Genomic DNA, 16329 nt, shown 5'->3' on the forward strand with positions numbered 1-16329 from the left:
TGTGCCTGGTGCCCACAAGCACGTTCTCAAAATTCCAAATGTGCTCAATGGCCCAAATAGGTTGGCCACCCCTAGGTTACAGTGCCAGCAATTCCTTGCTGAGCTACTTTTCTCTTCATAGAGTTTTTACAAAAGGAAGTTTTGAAAAATGTGGTCTAACCTGCAGTTGGTGGACTTCCTTTTGTAAAAACTCCCTGTGAAGAGAAAGTGATCATTCCACTCCCAGAACTGTGTCACCATATGCACAAGCTCCTTTTCCACTGCATGTGGAGGCCATGGTCCTAGGTCCCCCCCCCTTTCTTATTCTGGATCTTGCAAAGGATCCACTTTTGCCCCACCCCACCAATCCTGCACCACATCAATGGCACTAGGTCTGCCTTTCCAAAAACTACACCTCTTCTAAAGGCGGTCCAGGTCTTTTGATAGATCAGAATGTTTATGAGGCTTTAGATATATATTGGGGGGGGGGCGGAAATGAACAAATTCCTATGCCCAGCAAATAACGCAGAGATGCCTTTTAAATAACACATTCTACTCATGTAAAAACAAGCTGATTCCCGGAACGTTCGCAGGCCGGACTGAGAAGGCGACTGGGCTGCCCGTGGGCCTTAGGTTGCCTATCCCTGCTTTAGAGCAATGTATACAAATTCCTTCTAGCAGAAGCACAGACTGGACATGGAAGGCTCATGTCACCATGCCTTTTGACCAAATCTAGGATAAATCTGCTTAGATGTTTTTGCATTCATAGGAATCTGGGAACAATGTGTGGGCGCGGTTAAGAAGTACACTTCTGGCTTCCCCAGAAGTTTGATCCCTGAGCCAAGATTTCACTGAAATAGTCATCATTTTGATCAGCAACTCTACAGAGTGTCAGATAAGCTTGGGGGGGGGAGTGTCTCTCTGAAAGCAGCCTTGAAGATTACTATATCACCTGTTACTGATGTTGCAAACGACCATAGTGCTTACTCTGCATGCATTTAAGCTCAGAATGAATTGTCACAGGCTGTATCTTTCTTCTTTTTCTGCATTTTATTGCCACTAAACTCCCACTTTCCCATTTCTCTTCCCTTTGCAATCATGCATATAAAATCATGCCTGACAGCTGAGGGTTGCACTACAAGCATTTCATGAAGCGAACTGAGGAACGTTAAGAAGAGCCTTCTGGATCAGGCCAATGGCCCATCTAGTCCAGCATCCTGTTCTCACAGCAGCCAGCTAGATGCCCCAATCAGCAAGCAGGAGTTGAGCACAAGAGCAACTCTCCTCTCCTGCAGTTTCCAGCAACTGGTTTTCAGAAGCCTCTGGCCATGAAGGAAGAGCACAGACATCATGTCTCATCGCCACTGATCGCATTCTCCTCCATGAATGCTCTTAAAGCAACCCAAATGGACAATACACACATTTGTTTTCATGCAAAAATCTGAGGGTGCGGTGGGCTCTGGTGTCAACCATTGCTTGAAGTTCCTAATAAATTCAGAGCAGATACTGCAAGAAAAGCCTCCAGCTTCTCCTGGCATTACTATGCAACCCAAAGTTCATCTCTTGACATTCTCTCCTGCTTTACCGCCAGTGGTAATAATAATATTCTACATCTTTGGAGAATTCAGTGGTGGAATACCTATTTTGCATGCAGGGAGGGGGGGGGACCCAGGTTTAATCCCCAGCAACCCATTAAAAATTAAAAAAAAAAAAGAATCCTGGGTCAGCAAAGAAGCCAAAGGCCACCGTCTCCCTGTTGCTCCGACCATGGAGAGCTGCCACCACTTGCAGCAGACCCAGAACTAGGCTGGATGGACATACTCCTCCGAAGGCTGCATCAGCTTAACGTTTGGCATGCACAAGGCGTACAGTTCTAAGGAAATGAGATGAGCTGGCCAGTGTGTGTTTCTGAAAGGACTCTTCTTACATTCTGATCATATTTGTGGCACACGTCAATTTTAAACTCAACAGCTTGGAAGAACATTGCATTCCTAGGAACTAATGTGACCAAATTACCCCACAAGCTCTTCCCCTCTGATCAGTTTTCCTTTCTCATAAATATCACTGTTGGCATATATATGTTGCTGAGAAGAGAGCAGCAATCTATGTATGTGCAGAAGTGCTCTTGTTTTCATCACTTTGTATGCTGATGGGTAATGATAGTGGGAGCTGAGCCCTAGCTCCCAATAAATCCTGGGTATGTATGACAGCACATATATACTTTGCAGATCCAATATAGATATGAGCTGGTATAAAAAAACTCCTCTTAGAAGGCTGTGAACCTACAAAAACTTGGGAAGCTTGCTTTCTGCCAAGTCAGGCCATTGGCCCATCTTGCTTAACACTGACTAGTAGGATTTCATGCCAGGGAACACTCCCAGCCCTGCCTGGAGGTGCCTGGGATTGAATGTTAGATTTTCTGCATGCAAAACAGGTCCTCTAGCCCTGCGTTGTAGCCCTTCGTAATTCCTACATCATAGGATATCCAGTTTTAAAGAAAGGTGGGAAGTTGGTCCACTTGGCTTAGTATTGTTTGCACCGGGGTGGGGAACCAGTAGCCCTACAGATATTGCGGGACTCCAGTTCCCATCAACCCCAGCCAATGGTCAAGGAAGAGGGGAACTGTAGTTTAGCTACACCTGGAGACCACAGGGACTCCATCCCTGGTATGCATGGACTGTCAGCAACTCTCTTGAATTTTCAGACAGTTGCATCTTCTCCCAGGCCTCCCTGGAGATGCTGGGGGTGGAACCTGGGGCCACCTGCTCTACCACTGAGCTCCACCGCTCCTTTACAAATTTCATGGTGTTTGGGGATGATGGCATAAGCAACATATTTTGCAACTTGCATATGTTGTGAGTCATCAGAATCAGTATTATGTAGATCAGGGGAACCTGCGGCCTGCCCAGTGTTTTGGGATTCCATCTTTCATCAGTCCTAGCAGAAATGCCAATGGTCTGGGAATGGTGGGGTAGAAACACTGGGAAGGAGGAAGATTCCATGCATATGATGGCTCTGGTGAAAGGGATGGCTGGAGAAAGGCATAAAAAACCCCAACCTAGGGTGGGGAAGAGGGGAAGTTGTGTTCTCTGGGAAATTGTTGCTGTTGCTGTTATTTATTACATCTGTATACTGCCCTGCATCTGAATATCTCAGGGTGGCCTAAATGTGTGCAGCATGTTTCACTGGCATGTGTCATTTGCAAAATGCTGTGATTCAGTTTGCACTTCTTCTAGACACCCAACAATTATCAAGAATAACGGAGGAAAGTGCAGTTATCCTTCCTCTATCCGCTCCCCACCCACGTGCCACACTTTCATTGCAAATCTCATAATCCAATTCCACAACTTTCCCTGCCTGATTGAATCTCCCTCTCAAGGACATCTGAGGATGCAAGTGCCTCTGACCTTCCTCTGCCTACATTCGACGGGTGTGTGCGCGCAAAACACTATGAAACAGAGGAGCCAGGCTGCCTGCTTGCTCGTTTGCTCTGTGCAGATGGGGAAGCAGAGAACATTCAGGCCCCAGAGAATAAATGCTGAGGTGCCACCTTCATGACTACAAATAGCAGTTGGTGCTGCTGCTGCTGCACACTACCCCATCTCATTCCCAGAGATTCCAGCCATGCTCTAAACCTAGGAATTTGAGTAGGCTCAGCTCTCAATATGCCTTTTGAGATAGAAGCAGCCCAGGGATAAATACACTGGGGGCGGGTATGTCCTGGACTCTGCAGCACAACCAAATATCACCACCATTTTTGTTTCTGCTGTTATACCACTATCAATGTGCTTTATTGGAATACCAGTCTCTGCCCAAAGGTGCTTACATTCTAAAAATGAACACAGGGAGGCACAAGGAAGGAACACAAAATGTGGTTACACCAGTTATGCGTACGTAGGCTTAGTCTCAAAATTTAGTGATGCAGTTCACCCAACCAAATAATGAAGGCGAAACTGAAGATATATGGGTAAACTGCTCATAAACACACACATATGTACACATAAAATATCGTATAAACTGCATTTGAGAAACTATTTAAAAGTATTTTTAGATGGTTTTAATTGTTTTGAATATTTTATTTTAAGTACAGTATGCCTTTTCCCGCTTTAATTTGCTATGTTATTGTTTGCCCACTTTGGGAGGAAGAGGGATAGAAATCAAATACACAATATAAGAGGGAAACTGCTTGTGAAAATGTGCACACCAGGCAAAACTATACACAAAAATCTGAGAAATCTGAGCAGAGATGGTGGTGAATTTTCACGAGGACTTTAAAAACAAATGAACGTGGAAGCAATGCAAAGATTAGGAGACCCCAACTGAAGACTAGAGAAATGGGAAACTGACAGAACCTCGCAGAACTAGACGGTAGGCACAGCCCCAGGCCTGGTGGCTGTGTGTGGGAGGGGATAGTAAGTGAAAGCAATGGCTTAACCATCAAACCCTTTGCCCAGGGAACTCTGGGAACTGAAGTTCTGTGAGGGGGAGGGGGCCTCCTAACAACTCTCAGGGCTCTTAACAAACCCAGTTCCCAGGATTCTTTAGGGGGAGCCATGGCTGTTTAAAATGGGATGAGAATGCTTTAAATGTACAGTGCAGATGGGACCTCATAGTGATTTGAGCACTTGAAGAAAGCATTATATACATTCTGATGATTATGAATAATCTGTATAGGACGCAAGCACAGAAATGGATAAAACATACAGTATGGAACTTTTTGAAAAATATTGGACTAAGTTCTCAGTCATTCTAGGGCTGTACCCATTATCCACATTGTATTTGGAGAAGAAACATAAAAAAGAAGAAGTCTGCATCAAAGTAGTATTACCAATGGCAAGAAATGAGATTCAGTTTACTTGGAAGGAGGGGGTGGTGTGTGTGTGGAAATTAAAATCAAGTGCAGCAATGACACAGGGCAGTTTGTATTTGTGTTGCTGCATAGTTTAGAAAATCAACAGCCTAATGAACATAAACAGTTTCTGGATTTATAAATAACAGCCCATATGAGCTGACAATTTAGTTTCAATCTGGATAAGAAGCCCATTCCAGGAAATGTGGGACACATTTTCCAGCGCTTTCCTGAGATCACAAAAGGTACAGGAAGGTGACTTGCTCCCGAAATTTTCTTCTCCATATATAATGCTGGCTTATAAACAGTTACTCACCTGGTGTGAGTTAAAAATCACTTCCAGATGAGCTGGCAGGAATTGTTTATAGAAGTTTTTAAAAAACAAACAAACAAAACAAATAGGCCACAAATGACTAGCAAAGGTTTTTCCAGGCTTGAAACATTCTAGAAGATTTGCAAGGCGGTTAGAGCGTCATCAGCATGTGCACAGAACAACATAAGCTCAAACAACAGAAATCTGCCGTAAGAAACATACAAATTCTAGATTGTGCAAGAGATGATTGCCCTGTGTGCATCTTTTAGAGACATCTGCTGAGCAGGTGAAGCTTTTCTTGGAGAGAAGCAAAATACAATATTTTGCTGGTTGTACACATCAAACTGCTGTCATTGCACAAGTGAAGGGGGCAGTTAAAAGCTGGGTGGCCTGGTGAAAAAACAGACAAGGGCTCTTGCACTTTTAATAGTTGTGAATTAAATGTGCAGCAGCTCTGTCCTCTTTTCACCCTATCCCCCAGCCCTAATTAAGAATTGGCAGAAAATTGGAGGAAGGGGGGAGAAGCAAGGGGAATGACTGTGTAGAAACTCCAGTATTTGGGGAGGATGACTGAAAGGTGTTTAAGGCTTCACAGAACGCAGGGAGCTGCCTTTCCAGATGGCAATCTAGCTGTATGTGTGTTATGTGGAAGGGTTTGAAGGAGAGAGAAGGAAAGAGAGAGAGGCAGAATTCACATACTGTAGTTATCCTGGCAGAGACTTCCTGGTCTATAAAGGACTTAGATGAACCTCCCAATGTCTGTGGCAGAATGAGATGGACCAGGCTTTTAAGAGTAGACTTGTACCAATTCAGACTGCAAGTGGAGGATACTATTTCTGAATGCTGCCCCACTGTTTTTGCCTTTTAAACCCTCCATATTGAGAAAGTCAACATCTCCTTGGTGCAAGTTTTCCACCTCAAGGGAATTGATAATAACAACAGCAGCAGCATTCAAAACAATACCGTTCATATACTACTCTGTTGTGCTTCTTGGGTAAAGGAGGCCTAAGGCATGTGAGAGAGCAAGAAAGAGTTCCCTCCCACAATGAGTGGACTGCTCTTGCCACTAGAGCCCTCTTTCTAAATTTATCTTGCTGCAGTAATTATTCTGCTGTTCTCAAGTGAGGCCTAATCCAACTCTTTTTTTTTGGAAAGTTACTAGACCTCATGGCTGCAAAGCAACACCTACCACCCACAACATCACAATGGTTCAGATTACAAGTTATTTGCCAGCTAGCAGCACTCAAAGTTAGCTGCTGTCTTATTTTATCTTGGCTCCAGGAACAAAGCTAACCCCGCCAGGGTCAACCCAATATATTTTGTTTCCTCAAACAAAGGAAAAGATGTCCCCGTCCCAATTCCAGAACAGAAACTGAATCGTACTTTTAACACTGGCAAACAGGACAGAACCCTCCACCCTACTTGAAGGCACCAGGGCATAGAGCAAGCCAGCTTAGGTTACCCAGAGGGAACAGTTAGGGCTCCTAAGTATTTGCCGCCTGAGGCAGCTGGAACACTCTGCCTAAAGATAGGGCCAGCTATGCATCAAACAATGTGTACAGAGTACAGGTCTTGCTTACTGCGTACCATTCTGGTTGCCTCATCTCAAAAAGGATATGGTAGAGTTTGAAAAGATTCAGAAAAGTAACTAAAATGATCAGGGGGCGATTCATAAGAGCAATTCCCTTATGAAGAAAGGTTGCAGCATTTGGGACGTTTTAGCTTAGAGAACTGTAAGAGGCAACATGACTGAAATTTTTTCTCCTCTTAGAACACTAGAACTTGCAGACATTCAATGAAACTGCCTCTACATTTGCCCCCCAAACAAGGCACCCCTTAATTCTGGAGCAAGATGCATAGAGAAAAGGGTTTGCTTCCTTCTCATACCACCTGAACTCAGGGACACCCAAGGAAGCTGAATGTTGGAAGGTCAGGAAAAGGAAGTCCTCCTTCCCACAGTGCAAGGTTAAACTGTGGGACTTGATCTTACGGGAGGCAGTGATGGCCGCAAACTTGGAAAAAATCATGGAGGAGGAGGAGGAGGAGGAGGAGGAGGAGGAGGAGGAGGCTGTTAATGGCTCCTAGCCAGCATGGCAATCCAGCTGTGAGGCTGCAATGCTTTAAATGCCAGGGGCTGGAAGGGGGATTGTTCCTGCCTGCTGTTTCCCGCAGGCATCTGTTTGGCCCCTGTAAGAACAGGATGGTGGACCAGAAGGGTTATTGGCCTGATCCAGTGGGCTGTTATGTTCTTATGACTAAAAAAACAACCATGAACTTTCCTGAACCACAACACAAAGCCCAGCCCATGCCTCTTTTTCATTCATTGAGGAAGTCTAGATATCAGAACACAGCTAAACAGGCAAGCAACTTCTCCTGCAGGAAAAGCACTGGCCGGGAGGTGTAGAGCAAGCATGACTAATGTTTGCATGATGTGCTCAGACTGACCTCGAGACCCAGAAATATGCCTCTGCCATGCTTAACATTGCCATGCAAAGCTCTCAAATCTAATAATGGTGTTTCATTTTCTCCACGCCATGCCAAGAAGCGGATTAACAGAAAATGCAATCATGACTTCAGAAGCTGGAAGGTTAATTCTGAATACCCACCAGCTAACCTCCCCTTTCCTCACCCTCCCCAAAGTATTCCTAGAACAAGAATAGTCCAATAATTCCCCTAGAAAATTGTTTGTAAGGAGTATTGCATAAGACGATCAAATTTATGTGAAATCTAAGCCGTCTAGACCATGGTTTGCTACCCTGATGGAAGAGGTAGCCAGTGTTTGGTCTCTGAAAACTGCTTGCCAAATTAGCCTCTTAGAGTCGGACATGACTAAATGACTAAACAACAACTACTGTCCTGTTTTGCAATTCTTCATTCTGTTTTGTCTCTTGGAGTCATACATCTATGGAGACTAACTGGAACCCCTCAAACAGTTCTAATCTTTCTTTATCCTCTCAAGATGCTTTTTGTCAGAAATGTTCTGAAGGAATGCCTCTGTGAATTTCTTACAGCTCAAAGTACCAACATGGAAGTTATCAACTTTCCCATTTTAATTTTTTTAAAGCTACTAGCTCTCATAGTGTAAAGGAAGACACTAGACTAATCAGGTCAACTCTTGAACAAAGAGTTCTCTATTTCCCATTGGTAAGTGATCAGATTCAGTCTTCAAGCTGAACATTCCACTTCTCTATAACTGCCCTCTGTCATTCTGTGCAAAGATTTATTACCTCAGAGAAGCAAATGTTTTGGCATTTTAACTCATGCTATCTCCCGAAATTAACAGGCCTCAACTGAAAGCCCTATTCTCACATGTGCTCCTAAAAACACAGAAGGGTATTGGGGGGTGGGAGGGAGATATACCGTATTTTTCGCTCTATAAGATGCACCAGACCACAAGACGCACCTAGTTTTTGGAGGAGGAAAACAAGAAAAAACATATTCTGAATCTCAGAAGCCAAAACAGCAAGAGGGATCGCTGCCCAGTGAAAGCAGCAATCCCTCTTGCTGTTCTGGCTTCTGGGATAGCTGCACAGCCTGAATTCGCTCCATAAGACGCACACACATTTCCCCTTACTTTTTAGGAGGGAAAAAGTGAGTCTTATAGAGCAAAAAATACAGTATATGCTTATACTGAAAGAAACAAAACACACTCTTAACTGACCAAGGTTAAGCAAAAACATTATTATCCCTGGATTCGCATTCTCCCATTTAAAAGGGAAAAAAATCTACGGAACTGCAAGAATAAAAACATCTGAAAACAAATATGGTACCTTTTAACGGTAAAAATAAATAAATAAATAGCCTAATAATAATACCACATTTTTCATTGTAGTCCCCCAATGGAATAATTGGCATGTGCCACTCCGCCCCATGGGATTTCACAACTTTATTCCTCTGTTTCTAACCAAGTGAAGAATGAAGAGAGAGAAAAGCAGTGCTGTTTCACATTTTCTGCATCCCATTCCTGCATGATGGCCAAATATCCCCCAAACCAGCCCTGCACTACCCAGAACACAGCCCACCCAGCTTATATGGCAGACCACCATGGATTCAATATCATTTTGCTGGGCGAGCATGTTCACAAACTGGACACAACGAGCGGCTGGCCATGCTTCTCCATTCACCTATAAAGCAGGTTGTGTGTCTGTAAGTCCCTGCAGTAATAGGACAATGCAATCCCTTGACATGCATAGCAAACCCTTTTCTTGTTAACATTAGCTTTGTGCATGCACATGAACCATCATGTGCTGCCTGGCACATCTAGTTTGACCTTGGGACTTGGGGACGGGGACCCAGGAGGAGGGAATGTGTGCTGAGGTTCTGTAAAGCCACTGACCGGGCTGAGGGCTGCTTTTGCCTTGGTGGGTTGGAGATGTCAGGATTCTATCCTGAAAACAAACCTTGTAGAGGCAGATGCGAGCTCTTTCACACCACCTTCCTGGCACCCGATCTCAATCCTGGGCTCCTGGGCTCTGGCACACAGCTGCCTTATCTTGCCTGGGCTATGTTTCAGGCTCTGAAATACTGTTATGGAGTTGATTCTTTAAGCACCAGTGGCTAACCACCTTCTATGCTGGTTGGGGGCCCCAATCTAGCCCCCTAAGCAAATCTCACCCTGTCCCCCCAAAACAACCCACACTGATTTTGGTAGAGATGGTTAAAAAGTGAATGGGTGGGTGGGAGAATTAAAGCCAGCACAGTGCAGAAAAATTTAAACCTCTCTGCCCAGCCCAGCCCTCAGATGTAAACCACCCTCCTTGCCCCCTGGTCACCGGATGGATTCTTTAATGCAGTGTTTCCCAAACTTGGGTCTCCAGCTGTTTTTGGATTACAACTCCCATCATTCCTAGCTGGCAAGGCCAGTGGTCATGGGTGATGCAAAAACAGCTGAAGACAGAAGTTTGGGAAAACATGCTTTAATGAGTGAGCAGAGAGGAAATAATAACCTCCCCACCCTTAATTGATCTGAAAAGATCAAATGAGGGAGGAAGCCTGTGCCCTTGTGTGCATATGCCCCTGAAGGACAGGCCATGAGCAAATGTGGCTCTCTGGCCCCCAGAGGGGATTTGATTAAAATCAAATTGATTTAAATCACGATTTAAATCACTAGTTAGTAAGACTTGATTTAAATCAGGCCTCCTGAGAAAACTCAGGCCTCCCGATGTTTTGGGACTACAGCTCGCATCATCCCTAGCTAACAGGACCAGTAGTCAGGGATAATGGGAGCTGTAGTCCCAAAACAGCTGGAGGGCAGAGTTTGCCTATGCCTGATTTAAATCCTTCTTTTACAGAAAGGTTCAACCTTGCTGGCATCCTCTTAATATTGACAACTGGAGGAAGGTTTCCTTTTTGGAAAAATAATTTTTTACAGTTATATAAAAAATTACTGATTGATTATACTATTAAAAACATATAGACAGATAATTATGAAATTATTGAGGTTTAATAAGTCAACTATATTTGGATAATTTTTTTGCTGTACTTTATTGGAAGGAGAAAAATACCATGTTCTTCATAGCAACTGAAACAATTTATTTAACTAAAACAATAACATTATAGCATATGTATCCATGTTTGTTAACTGATGTGCTTAAACATTTTTTTAAAAAAGAACTTAAGAGTTTTAGCACACATGAAAAACTTTAAACAAATCCTTATTTCCTGATGAATAGCCTTTGGACTAGAATGTAACTTAAAGAGAAAATCTTTAGAAATATTTTTCCTCCAAAAGCATTTCATTTAAAAAATCCAATTGAAATAAAAAAATCTTATTTAAATTTTAAAAATCCAATTTATTTCATTTTATTTTTAAAAAATCATTGATTTTTACTCACCCCTAACAACTAGCTGCCCCTGCTTCTAAAGCTAACACATTCTACACAATTTGAGGATTTGCATGAAAAGCTGGGGCGGAGGGATATTAAAGAGTGATTCCCATCAAGAGAGGAGAAGCGTTTTTCCTGAACCCTGGGAATCTTGGTAAATCCATGCATGTGTCGGGACGCATGTAATTCTCCCTGGCCTTTTACACCGCTGCTCTGCGGTCCTTGACAGGCCTAATCTCTGTGTGGCTGTCCCTGCCGCGCTGCAAGCCAAGCTGGCTCCTGGGATAATGTGCAAAGCTGTGACCTGGCAGTGGGAGGGCAGGCACAAATCACTCCAGCATCTTCCAACCCAGGCGGGGAGGACAATGCAAACAGACGCTCGCCAATCTCTTGTGACAGGAGCTCCCAAGGTGAGGTCAAGGGAGGCCAAAGCTGCAGGCGGGGTGGAGGGAAAAGTTGAGAGGGGCAACAAAAAGAGAGGAAGCCGTTTGGAGTTAATGAGCCGGAGGGTGCAATTAGGATTTCAGTTTCTAAAGTGGGACGGGTGCCCAGCAGCCAGTGGAGCAGGTAGAAACAAGGGGGTGCGGTTTTCTTGAGGGGTACCCTCAGGGCAAGACAGGTTTTGTTTCTGCTGGAAGAAATAGGAAAAAGCATGAATGTCACAAGTTAGATGTGTATACCTGTGAAGAGATCCAAGATTTAGAACCTCAAAGCCAAAGTGAGAGCATTTGGGTCAAAATTAAGGGAGAGAAGAATAACAGGGACCTCATTGTGGAAGTTTACTATAGATCCCCAAGCCAAACGGAGGACATAGATGATGCCTTCCTGCAACAGATGGCCAAGCATGCAAAAGGAAGGGAGATAGTAGTAATGGGGGACTTCAATTACCCGGATATTTGTTGGATGTCAAACTCAGCCAAAAGCATAAGGTCAAACAGATTCCTCACTGACCTTGCAGACAACTTCATTGTCCAGAAAGTGGGAGAAGCAACAAGAGGAACAGCCATTTTAGATCTGGTCCTAACCAATGTTGATGACCTGGTTAGTGGGGTAGAAGTGGAAGGATCATTAGGCGCGAGTGATCATGCTCTTCTGAAGTTTACTATACAGCGGAAAGGAGCAGCCAAGCATACTAGGACTCAATTTCTTGACTTTAAGAAAGCAGACTTCATAAAACTTAGGGAAGTGCTGGGTGAGATCCCATGGACAGTAATACTAAAAGGAAAGGGAGTTCATGATGGCTGGGAGTTTGTTAAGAGGGAGATAGTAAAAGCACAACTTCAGGCAATACCAATGAGACGGAAACATGGAAGGTGCCTAAAGAAGCTAGGGTGGCTATCTAAAGAACTTTTAACTGAGTTAAGATTTAAAAAGGATGTGTACAAAAAATGGAAAAGGGGGGAAACCACCAAAGAGGAATTCAAACAAATAGCCAGCATGTGTAGACATAAAGTCAGAAAAGCTAAAGCACAAAATGAACTCAGGCTTGCTAGAGAGGTTAAAAGCAACAAAAAAGGCTTTTATGGGTATGTTCGTAGCAAAAGGAAGAACAAAGAAACTCGGGTCACTCAGAGGAGAAGATGGTGAAATGCAAACAGGGGACACAGAAAGGGCTGAACTCCTCAATGCTTTCTTTGCCTCAGTCTTCTCCGATAAAGAAAACAATGCCCAACCTGAAGAATTTGGAGCAAATGATTGAGCAGAGGAAACACAGCCCAGAATAACTAAGGAGATAGTACAAGAATACTTGGCTAATCTAGATGTATTCAAGTCTCCAGGGCCAGATGAACTGCATCCAAGAGTATTAAAAGAACTGGCAGATGTGATCTCAGAACCACTGGCAGTCATCTTTGAGAACTCCTGGAGAACAGGCAAAGTTCCAGCAGACTGGAGGAGGGCAAATGTTGTCCCTATTTTCAAAAAGGGGAAAAGAGAGGACCCAAATAATTACCGCCCAGTCAGTCTGAAATCAATCCCAGGGAAGATTCTGGAGCAGATCATTAAGCAAACAGTCTGTGAGCACCTAGAAAGGAATGCTGTGATCACCAATAGTCAGCATGGATTTCTGAAAAAGAAGCCATGTCAGACTAACCTGATCTCGTTTTTTGACAGAATTACAAGCCTGGTAGATGAAGGGAACGCAGTGGATTTAGCCTACCTTGATTTCAGCAAGGCATTTGACAAGGTGCCCCATGATATTCTTGTAAAGAAGCTGGTAAAATGGGGTCTTGACTATGCTACCACTCAGTGGATTTGTAACTGGCTGACTGACCGAACCCAAAGGGTGCTCATCAATGGTTCCTCTTCATCCTGGAGAAGAGTGACTAGTGGGGTGCCACAGGGTTCTGTCTTGGGCCCGGTCTTATTCAACATCTTTATCAACGACTTGGATGATGGACTCAAGGGCATCCTGATCAAATTTGCAGATGACACCAAACTGGGAGGGGTGGCTAACAACCCCGGAGGACAGGATCACACTTCAAAACGACCTTGACAGATTAGAGAACTGGGCCAAAACAAACAAGATGAATTTTAACAGGGAGAAATGTAAAGTATTGCACTTGGGCAAAAAAAATGAGAGGCACAAATACAAGATGGGTGACACCTGGCTTGAGAGCAGTACATGTGAAAAGGATCGAGGAGTCTTGGTTGACCACAAACTTGACATGAGCCAACAGTGTGACGTGGCAGCTAAAAAAGCCAATGCAATTCTGGGCTGCATCAATAGGAGTATAGCATCTAGATCAAGGGAAGGAATAGTGCCACTGTATTCTGCTCTGGTCAGACCTCACCTGGAGTACTGTGTCCAGTTCTGGGCACCACAGTTCAAGAAGGACACTGACAAACTGGAACGTGTCTAGAGGGGGGCAACCAAAATGGTCAAAGGCCTGGAAACGATGCCTTATGAGGAACGGCTAAGGGAGCTGGGCATGTTTAGCCTGGAGAAGAGGAGGTTAAGGGGTGATATGATAGCCATGTTCAAATATATAAAAGGATGTCAGATCGAGGAGAGAGAAAGGTTGTTTTCTGCTGCTCCAGAGAAGCGGACACGGAGCAATGGATCCAAACTACAAGAAAGAAGATTCCACCTAAACATTAGGAAGAACTTCCTGACAGTAAGAGCTGTTCGGCAGTGGAATTTGCTGCCAAGGAGTGTGGTGGAGTCTCCTTCTTTGGAGGTCTTTAAGCAGAGGCTTGACAACCATATGTCAGGAGTGCTCTGATGGTGTTTCCTGCTTGGCAGGGGGTTGGACTCAATGGCCCTTGTGGTCTCTTCCAACTCTATGATTCTATTCTATTCTATTCTATTCTATTCTATTCTATTCTATTCTATTCTATTCTATTCGAGATGCAAGCGGATTTTCAGTTAAACCTTGATTGCACTTGCCGGAGCTTCTGCAGCCTCTTCATTCCCTGTGGGGCTCAGAGACGTAGGACAGTTTTGTTCCCTGCACTGAAATCTCTGAATTGGTTCAGACTAGGGGCCAGTTTTTACACAAAGCATATTCCAGTAGTTTTTATTATTATAAAAAAAAAATGCCACTTACACCTATGATCAGAAAAGTTTGTCTGGACATTCAGCTTATTCCAGGGTGGCAAATTGTCAGCAGTAATTAGTTTTATACATTTTTAAAAACTAGTTTATTTTGTTCCCACCCACCCAAAATAAAAGCAGGGTGTAACGTATATTAAACCTAAAAGCATCAAAACGCTGGTAACTGTCTGAGTTGTTTAACATAATGGATTAAAATCCAAAACAAAATTGTGAACAAAACAAGACAAAAACATCTGTGTGTGTGTGTGTGTGTGTACCAACCAGAAACATTTCTGCTTGTCTCTTAAAAGTCACCCCGAACCCACCTCTAACAACCCCACAGTGGAAAAGGCATACATTGCAATCACAGCCTATCAATAGAAAGTACTCATCTGTCTCAAAGGATACCCTGGGATGCCTCACAATGGCGACTTGGAAATAAATTCAGCTGAGCTTTAATTTTAGAATTCATCCACACACCCTCCAAACATAAGTGTTAAGAACTACGTTGTCTATGGTGGTGCCGCATTCTTGTGCTTCTGGGAACAGAATGGAGACCCACACAGGGATGTAACTAACAGCCTCCTTTGAAGGCAGGTAGTTCTGCCAGATTTCTATGTCTGGAGTGGCTGATGTGACACGGCTACAGAGAAGGCTGAATGGAAGGAGATGAACCAGAGCAGGAAATCATTCAGAGATGCAATGGGAACCCCCTTCTATGTGGTTGGGCTCACAGGAGCCTTCAATTGCATTGCTAATTTACTTCTCGAGGCATACCAGATGCTCCTTTCCATTCCAGTTCTGTCCTGCCCCGCCCCCTGTCCCTGCCCATGGGATCTTCCAGATATCTCCTCCTCGGCAATCTCCCTGTTTTTGGAGGCCCACCCCCACCTTCCTCAAATTCATGCTATTCCTCAGCTGGGACGCCTTTCAAGAAGCATTCATCTGCCTCTTTCGCTGAGTGACCTTATTAGTACAGATCATGTTTCTAATAATATCTGACATTGTAACATGGCCCATCTGCTACAGCATTTCACTTCTTTTAAAAAAAATATCCAAAAAACTATGCAAAAAAGTGTTTTGTTTGGGGAATTTCCCCACCAAATCAAAGTGGTGGGGGGAGTAGAAATAGCATTTGGTGACAAATGACAATCTGCTAGGACAGACATAAAAGAAAACAAAATGCTCCCAAATTCAAATAATTTATCTAGACAGTCATGTACAAATCTATGCATTCATCAGGACTCCAGACAAGTCAAGAAAAAAATAAGATAACTGAAAGTGAAACAAGTATCTGAAGAAGTGTGAATGCACACAAAAGCTTATACCAAGAACAAACTTACCTAGTTGGTCTCTAAGGTGCTACTGGACAATTTTTTATGTGTTTTGAAAGTGAAACAGACATAGAATTGTTTGTTGTGACCAATGTCACAAACTCTGTGAATGTTGACATTCACTAGCCATTCCTAATTTTTTAGGAGGCTGCTGGTGAATTTCAGAAATAGTTTTGATATTTTCCCTAGCATACACTATTGCCTAATTTGGCAAATCATCAAATTTCATTTCCATTGTTTCCCAGGATGGAATTTTCCAAGCCCTGTTTTAAGAATTTCTTACATTTACTGGCACATCTCAAGAGCCCCCACAGCCATGTCACTGGCTTGAAACCAGCCAGGCTATGGGTTCTTGCAATTACTATCCCAAGTTTCGATGTATCTGGATCAGCATTCTTAAACCTATGGTCTGTGCACTACTGCAGGTACATATGAGCCTTAGAAATAAAGCCCATGAGCATGCACAAAGTTCACCTCCCTGGCCAGTGAAGTAC

The 16329-nt window shown here is 43.6% G+C and overlaps 2 protein-coding genes across 9 annotated transcripts in view; one reads left to right on the forward strand and one right to left on the reverse strand.

The window, feature by feature from the left end:
• The window catches only part of IL13RA1 (interleukin 13 receptor subunit alpha 1), a 439968-nt gene that overhangs the window by 220696 nt on the left and 202943 nt on the right, over nt 1-16329 (forward strand). The gene's annotated exons all lie outside the window — the stretch shown is intronic.
• MBNL3 (muscleblind like splicing regulator 3) overlaps nt 1-16329 on the reverse strand; it is a 123090-nt gene that overhangs the window by 36513 nt on the left and 70248 nt on the right. The window lies entirely within an intron of this gene.

Source organism: Podarcis melisellensis, assembly GCF_964234715.1.
Source record: "Podarcis melisellensis genome assembly, chromosome: Z".
Taxonomy (NCBI): domain Eukaryota; kingdom Metazoa; phylum Chordata; class Lepidosauria; order Squamata; family Lacertidae; genus Podarcis; species Podarcis melisellensis.